Here is an 8,135-nt window from a genome sequence, read left to right as displayed (position 1 = left end):
AAATCATAAATATTGTCGCCGACGAACGTAGGGCGACACAAAAGGGGGCTTTTAATCCAAAGGCCAAGAAGACCAGCAGCGCGTGTCCGAGCGGGAACGTCGTCTTTTTCGCTTCCACACGAGCCCAGCCATGCCGTTCGGCCGCATGGCAGCGCTCGCAGAATGTGAGCAGTGTGGCATTGGCCCCCTCCTTTCAAGAGGCATCGCCTCGATGCCTGCGGCAAGAGGGAAAAACAGAATTGAGGCACCGAAAGTGCGAAGGTGCGTGTGGCGGCGGCACTGAATGTGAACTCCAACAATGGCTAACGGGCGTAATACGATTTCATGTGGGACACGTGGACGACTTCAGACTTGGGCGGTCGAGAAGAGCGGACGAACCTTGAGGGAACACTTCATAGTTCACCTCGCTGAGTTGACGTAGCACTTCGTGGGGGACGAAGTAGCGGCGCAGAAGATTTTCAGAACGCCCGCGCAAACGTATAGGGCTCCATACCCAGACGTGCTCGCCGGGTTGGTAAATCACCTCCCTGTGGATGAGGTTGTAACGCCGGGCGTCAGTTTTCTGCTGGTGTCGAATCCGTTGTCTAGCAAGGTGGCGAGCGGCTTCTGCATCACGAATGAATTGGTCAGCGCCGGTGACAGACGAAGGACCACAATCTGGGAGCAGCATGACGTCCAGCATGGTCAGGCGTCCCGGCCATACACCAAACGGAAGGGAGTGAAGTGCGTCGTTTCTTGGAGGGCGGTGTTGTACGCAAACGTGACGTAAGGGAGTATCTCGTCCCAGTTGCGATGGTCTGCGTCGACATACATAGACATCATATCTGCAATGGTCTTGTTCAGCCTCTCAGTCAGACCATTCGTTTGAGGATGGTAAGCAGTCGTTTTTCTATGGCTGGTGCCACTGAGAGGTAGGACCTCATGTGTAAGAGCCGAGGTAAACGCGGTTCCCCGGTCAGTTAATACAACCGCGGGGGCACCGTGGCGAAGCACAATGTGGTGAACAAAGAACTGTGCAATTTCAGCCGCGGTGCCACGGGGTAGAGCTTTAGTTTCACAGTAGCGGCTGAGGTAGTCCGTGGCAACAACAATATATTGGTTACCCATGGAGGACACTGGGAATGGGCCCAGTAAGTCCATGCCGACTTGCTGAAATGGGATTTGCGGTGGATCAATTGGCTTCAGAAGGCCGGCTGGGTTTGACAGCGGTATCTTCCGTCACTGACACTCACGACAGGTTCTAACGTAGCGTTGGACGACCGCAGCAAGCCGAGGCCAGTAGTACCTGTGGCGGAGGCGTCCCAATGTTCTGGAAATACCAAGGTGGCCAGAAGAAAGGTCGTTGTGGCATGCAGCGAGAACTTCCTGACGAAGCGCGGTTGGGACAACAAGGAGATACCCAGTTTCGGTCGGGCCGTAGTTTTTCTTGTAGAGGACTCCATCTATTAAGCAAAACGACAAAAGTCCGCGAGAGAAGAGTCTGGGCGGAGACGGAGCGGTTCCTTCGAGGTACTCGATTAGAGGCAGCAGTTCGCAGTCGGCCCTCTGGTGGCGGGCAAGGTCGGATGTGGTGACAGCGCCGAGGAAAGCAGAATCGTCGTCGGGCTCATCTGGTGGGCACAGAAGAGGAGCTCGAGAGAGACAGTCTGCATCGCTATGTTGCTGACCCGACTTATACACGATAGTGACGTCGAACTTTGGCAACCGAAGGCTCCACCGTGCAAGGCGCCCCGATGGATCTTTGAGGTTCGCAAGCCAACACAAGGAGTGATGATCGCTGACGACTCGAAACGGGCGGCCGTACAGGTAGGGACGAAATTTGGTGATATCCCACACAACAGCGAGACACTCCTTTTCCGTGCTGGAATAATTCATTTCGGCACGGGACAAAGTGCGACTTGCGTATGCGAGCACGCGTTCCACACCGTCTTGCCACTGCACAAGCACCGCACCGAGGCCAACATTGCTGGCATCTGTGTGCAGTTCCGTGGCGGCTTTCTCGTCGAAGTGGCCAAGGATAGGCGTAGATTGGAGGCGGGCCTTAAGTTCTGTGAAAGCTGTTTCCTGATCCTGGCCCCAGAAGTAGGGTTCGGAGTCTTTTGTCAGGTGAGTCAGTGGCTCTGCGAGCTTGGAGAAGTTTTCAACGAACCTCCGATAATAGGCGCAAAACCCCAGAAAACGCCGCAAGCTTCGTGTATCTGGTGGCTGGGGAAATGCAGCAACGGCGGCCATATTTTCTGGGCCCTGAGCGCTCACAATATGGCCAAGAAACTTGAGCTCCCTAAATACGAAGTGGCACTTTTCAGGCTTCAGAGACAGACCTGCGGAACGAATGGCCTCAAAAACAGCACGCAAACGTTCCAGGTGCTCCTCGAACGTGTCGGAGAAAATCACGACGTCGTCAAGATACACAAGGCAGGACTGCCACTTCAGGTCAGTTAGTACGGTGTCCATCATACGTTGGAACGTTGCAGAGGCTGAACACAAGCCGACAGGAAGCACCTTAAATTCGTACAATCCGTCAGGAGTAACGAAGGCGGTCTTTTCTCGGTCACGTTCATCGACCAAGATTTGCCAATAACCGCTATGCAGGTCGAGTGACGAAAAGTAGGTAGCATGGCGGAGGCGATCTAATGAGTCATCAATGCGCGGCAGTGGATATACATCCTTTTTGGTAACGTTCTTGAGGCGTCGATAATCTACGCAGAACCCTAGGCTGCCATCTTTCTTTGTGACGAGAACAACAGGTGATGGCCAGGGACTCGTAGATGGTTGTATGACGTCGTAGCGGAGCATTTCGGCAACTTGGCGGCGGATGGCATCACGTTCCTTCGACGAAACACGATATGGACGCTGACATAGTGGTCTCTGGTCACTATCGACGATAATACGGTGCTGAGTTATTGGCGTCTGAAGAACCTTAGAGGTTGACGCAAAACAGTCGCGGAAAGAGTCAATAAGGCTTTCCACGCGGCGTTTCTGATTGGTCAGAAGGTCAGGGTTCACGTCGATCGTAATGGCTGGTGCCGTGTCCTGTTCCGCTGTCCCGGAGTCCGTTGTGGATATGGCACATTGGACGGCATGCTCACCAAGTTCTTCAAAATGAGCAATCGCTGTGTTTTTTGTCAAATGTTGGGGTTCGCTACTAAACTTGGTCACTAAGAGCTCAGTACGCACGTGAACAAGGTCGACAAGGGCGCGAGCAATGCAAACTTGCTGAGACAGTAGCAGCGACATGTTCGCTTCAGCAATGCCCCGAGTTCCGAAGCTGGTATCAAACTTGACTGCGACAAACTTGCTTGCTCTCGGCGGTATCGTTGTGTGGTCGTCAGAGATGCGTAGTGCTGCTCTGTGCGGCTCGGAGTCTGTAGCAACGGCTCGCTGTGTCGAAAACGATACCAATTGCTCATGCAGGTTGACGACCGCGCCATACTCTTTAAGGAAGTCCATGCCGAGACTCAGTTCTTTGGAACACTCTCGTAGCACGGCGAAGAAGCCAATGAAAGTTGCACCTCGGATCTTTATACGGCAGGTGGAGACGCCAACCGGCGTCACCACATGGCGACCAGCTCTGCGTATCTGCGGCCCATGCAAAGGTCTTAGAACCTTTCTTAGGGTCGTTGCTAGGTGGCTGCTCATGACCGAAAAGTCGGCTCCGGTATCCACGAGTGCTGACACGTCATAGCCATCGGCGGCAACAATAATTTCGGTGGCGGAAACAATTATTTGAACACTCATCGGTGAGGTGTTTGGTGCCGTCGTCGATGGGGTCGTCGGTGAGGTGATCGGCGTGGTCGTCGACGCGGTCGTCGGTGGGGTCGGCGGTGGCATCGTCGTTGCGGTCGGCGGTGAGATCGTCTTTGATGTCAGCGGCTGGGGTCGTCGGCGTTCGGGTCGTCGCATACAACCGCCGAATGGAGGCTGTTCACTCTCTGTGGCAGCGGCGGTCCTACCCCCGGAGGCCGCCATCTTCAGTTTCCCCGGCGGCGGGACCGTGCGTCTGAATTGGCCAGCGGATGATGCGCGACTGGGAACCCGTCTTGGAGACGGCGACCTAGACTGACTTCGTGGAGGCGGTGAGGGCAGCACATGATCGGCCAGGTACTGCTCAATGTCTCGCGGTCTCTCATCATAGCGTGGTCGATGTGCGCTCGGTGGAAATCCTCTTAATCCCATCCGCCGGTATGGGCAGTTGCGGAGGACATGACCAGGCTCCCCGCAGTGGTAGCATAGCGGCCGGTTGTTGGGTGTGCGCCACACGCCCGCTTTTCTAACAGGGCGCGGGTCACACAGCTCGACGAGGGGAAGGTATCCCTGCGTTGGTTCGGCAGCAGGGCGGAATGCCTGTGGCACTGGCGCAGGTCTCCGCAGGGCTTCACTATAGCTCATGATGTACGACTCCGGCTGTGGTGCCGGTGGTGGCTGGACCACTCGCCGAATTCCGTCACGGACGGCACCGGCTACAGCTGCAACACTGGCAGGTGGAGCATCTAAGCGGAGGTTGCGCAGTTCTTCTCGAATCACACTCCGCACAAGCTCTCGAATCGCCTCGTCTCCGGCGACTGGCAGTGACGCACAATAGTTGGTGGCCGCAACACTGCCCAGACGACCGCACTACGCACTGAGTTCCTGCAAGGAACGCTCCATGGCCGTGGCTTCTTTGGCGAAGTCTGCGACGGTTCTTGGAGGGTCGCGTATGAGGCCAGCGAAGAGCTGCTCCTTCACACCATGCATGAGGTGGCGCACGTTCGTAGCCTCGGGCATGGCAGGGTCAGCCCGACTGAAGAGACGCGCTATATCTTCGATAAACATGGTCACGCTTTCGTTCGACTGCTGTGACCTGGAGTGAACGGCGATTTCGGCGTTTTCCTTGCGTGCGTTGGTGCTGAAGGTAGCGACCAACTCACGATGGAACGCTTCCCAGCTGGTAAAGAATGCCTCATGGTTCTCGAACCATGTCTTCGCCGAGTCTTGGAACGCGAAATACACGTTTCGTAGTTTTCGGTCGTCGTCCCACTGGTTAAAAGTGGCCACACGGTCAAAGCCGGACAACCAGTCCTCGACATCCTCGCACCGATTGCCGTGGAAGGTTGGCGGCGAGCGAGGTGTGAGGACTACAACCGGTGGGACAGTGCCGGAAGGCTGACCTGTCTGACTGCCGGTAGTAGACGTCATGGTACGCACCGACCTCGTCAGTGGCTGACACTCAGGTTGCAGGCCTCGCAGGTGGCGGCTCGCTTTGTGGACGGTGTTGTGTCCAAGCGGCGCTGATGATCGTCAGAATTGCCCTTGGGGTCAGCGTTCATGGGATGATACCCAGAACCTCCACCAAAATGTCGCCGACAAACGTAGGGTGACACAAAAGGGGGCGTTTAATCCGAAGGCCAAGAAGACCAGCAGCGCGTGTCCGAGCGGGAACGTCTTCTTCGCTTCAGCACGAGGCCAGCCATGCCGTTCGGCCGCATGGCGGCGCTCGCAGAATGTGAGCAGTGTGGCAATATAGTGGTCTTGTTTTACTGATATTTGCCAAATCCTAACTAGACTCAATGTGTGCAGGAAACCTTTGCGCAATTAAAAACAACTAATGCTGCGTGCGAGTTGTGTAAATAGAGTGTAAAAAGCCTTGCACTTGTGGCCTCCTTTAGCAAACAAGCACTTCGAAATCGAATGTGGTGCACATATTTTGCAATGTTCTCTGTGATTACGTTCAGTGCAGAGCTAGCTTCGAAAAACTTCTGCAAAAATTCCATGTCAGTAACCCTCCAACATAACATGCGACCCCTGCATAAATGGTTTCTTGTGACGAGCTTGAAATCCTCACTATCCAACGTTGTAGAGAAAACAGCAATCACTATGTTATTCACCAGCACTCTCTTATTTACATTGCGCATGCGATCTTTGGCTAGTGCTTTCCATAAGATTGTCAACTGAGCTCAGTCTGTATAAAATGTCTGGAATTCATTTCTTGTTTTTTTTTGTCAACTGTCTACAAAGTTTTTTTAGCTGACGAGTCGTTTTATTCCTGTTAGATAGGAAATCGCCCAGTTAAATTAAAGCAAGGAGAAGTTTTCGGTTTGCTTCACTTCTGTGCGTTTTCGATCATTTTCATGTTAAAAGCTACAATTCGGCGTCTTGCCGTTTACGTCTCCAGAAGTTCTCGATCGGTTGCATTTCTTGTTACGTACAACTCGAGTAGCAGCATCCCATCGCTGCCACCAGTGTTACGGCTTGACTAGCATGACCAGCTGTGATGCTGTCGCGAATTGGTAACGCGTCCCCGACTTTCCGGAGGGGAATGCTATCGCCCGCAGGTTCAACACAGAGATCAGAGAAAACAAAGCGAAGCTGTATTTATAATTTAGACGAAAGCGGCCAATAAGAAACGGAAACTAAAACAAGAAAAACACACACTCAACACGCGTACAGCACTACAGAATAAAGGAAAGTGTTCACCAAATATTCAGCGTCCCAGATGAAGCGGGGGATGCCTTGCAGACAGGACGGAGCGCGGGTTGATGGGATGCGGCGTGTCGCTGGCGTTGCATCGACGGAAGCGGCGAAAGAGAGCCAGGTGGTATTATGAGCGGAGAGGAACACAGGAAGACGCCGGTGGATTCCCGTCAGCAGCCCCAGGAACTTGGCAGCAGCAGAAAGAACAAGCGTAGCCGAGACCCGTCGACGGCGTCACGAGACGCCGGAGGCTTAAACAATGCAGGCTATCCAAGGGTGCCTTTCGGCAGCACGGACCCTCAGTCCATCAGCTGCCACCCCCACGCTTGCAAGGAACACAGGAGGATTGCGTCGGCGATTCAAGCGAGGTCCACGGCAGCACGAACCCAACGTACGACGGCTACCACCTCCACGCTTGAATGACCCGATCTCCGCGGCACTGTCTTCCTTTACACCTCGGTTTTCTGACACGTAAGCTCTCCGCTCCTCGTGCTCGCCACGCTCGTTGTCGCCGTCGCCTCGCACACACCATTCGCACGCACACACACGCAACGCTGGGCTGCCACTCGCAGCGCTCCGCTGTCGAAGCATCACTGTCGGCGCACGTACCACACTAAAAAATTCCCTGAGAATTTGTTGTGCACCTCACAGATGCGCCCCGCCGCGGTGGCTCAGTGGTTAGGGCGCTCGACTACTGATCCGGAGTTCCCGGGTTCGAACCCGACCGCGGCGGCTGCGTTTTTATGGAGGAAAAACGCTAAGGCACCCGTGTGCTGTGCGATGTCAGTGCACGTTAAAGATCCCCAGGTGGTCGAAATTATTCCGAAGCCCTCCACTACGGCACCTCCCTCTTTCTTCTTTCACTCCCTCCTTTATCCCTCCCCTTACAGCGCGGTTCAGGTGTCCAACGATATATGAGACAGATACTGCGCCATTTCCTTTCCCCCCAAAAACCAATTATTATTATTATTATTATTATTATTCACCTCACAGATGCACGGTAGCGTGGTTGTGAGGGAGAAGGGACGAGGAAAGATGGAAGCTGACATTTGGGAACGAAAACACAAACAGGTTTACTGGCACTTTGAAGAAACTTATTTACACATTTTAAAAAAAGAAAGAGCAAGGAGTCAACAATTAAAAGTTAATAGCGTCGAGCGACTGGATGTTCTTTGTCGCTGGGGCCCATGGCCTTCGTTCCCGCTCAAGACGCTTGTTAAATACACTAAGGCTCCGCCCCTTCACCAGGCGGTGGCCTTAATGTATTTTTCTGAAAAAGAGGCGGAGGGGCGACAATTGGAATAAGAACTAACTAGTAACGTGACACCTCACGTTACCGATAAATGTTAACGTAAGTATGTTACCAGTTACAGTTTCGAGATGGTAACGAGTGCGTTACTAATTTACCGAAAAAAGTAAGGCGTTACCGGTAACGCCGTTACTTGTAACGCGTTACCGCCAACGCTGCAAAAACCAAAGGTCTTGCGCGCTGACACCTGCGAGCTCCAGACGCCACCAAAGACGCCACGTGACAATAAACAATTTTAGTTACGGCGTACGCATGTCTTACTGCGTTGCGTACGCTGTGAAGTGTAAACATGACACTTTTAGTTGGCCGTGCCGTAGCGTCCCTGAAGGGCACGCGTAAACAGTAGCACAATCTAGTGACAAGACTTCAAAGCACA

The sequence above is a fragment of the Amblyomma americanum genome, chromosome 1 (genome assembly GCF_052857255.1).
Source record: "Amblyomma americanum isolate KBUSLIRL-KWMA chromosome 1, ASM5285725v1, whole genome shotgun sequence".
NCBI classification, from domain to species: Eukaryota; Metazoa; Arthropoda; class Arachnida; order Ixodida; family Ixodidae; genus Amblyomma; species Amblyomma americanum.
Note: the sequence above shows the minus strand (reverse complement) of the source record.